The sequence below is a fragment of the Perkinsus marinus genome, assembly GCF_000006405.1.
Source record: "Perkinsus marinus ATCC 50983 genomic scaffold scf_1104296954854, whole genome shotgun sequence".
Taxonomy (NCBI): domain Eukaryota; phylum Perkinsozoa; order Perkinsida; family Perkinsidae; genus Perkinsus; species Perkinsus marinus.
Window position 1 is genome coordinate 3,637 of NW_003207986.1, and position 736 is coordinate 4,372.

The window sequence follows — 736 nt, forward strand, 5'->3', positions numbered from 1 at the left end:
GACAAGCGAGATACTATTTTTTATTTGCACAGTGGAACATGCGCAACATGTACATGTACTGAGTTCAGATATCGGCTGGACGCTGCCGTAACGTTTCTGAGAACATTTTTGATCATAACAGGAGTCCTGTTACAGGACTGTGTTTGGTATTTTGAGATTGATTATTAATCATGATTTACCGTTAATCAATGATTAACGGTAAATCGGGTAAACTGAAGCAGCTTAAACTTGCTTTTCCAAACACAAGAAGGTGCTTGTAACTGCAAGGTATGCTTAGCTCGATAACATATGCTTAGGATAACAGCTATTGCTTGGAATAAACCGATTCCGCTCCTCACGTGAAATGATCTCATAAGGGCACTTAAGACGGTCTAAAAGGTCTAAATTAGACCCTTTTGGTCCTTCGAACCTTAACGTCAAGTAGCTACGGACGCTGGGAAGGGTACCTTGCGGCACCTCACGCTCTCCACCTTGCCGATTCTTCATCCCTTCGCTCCACTCGAAGTCACAGCTCAATGTGGCTTTTCCGTGGGTTACTCGACTGAGTCGAGTCGACTCGATCCTTCTTGACTATTTCTGTCGAGTTGGGTTCTCTTAGAGATCCTATTGTGTTACATTTTCACAGGTTAGTGCGTGCTCAACTTGGGCACGGGCATCTGCGTGTGAGACGAGCCTCGATGCGGCTCGGCGCTCGCTCGCTGAGCGACCGACCGACGAGCGAGCGCGGTCTCCTATA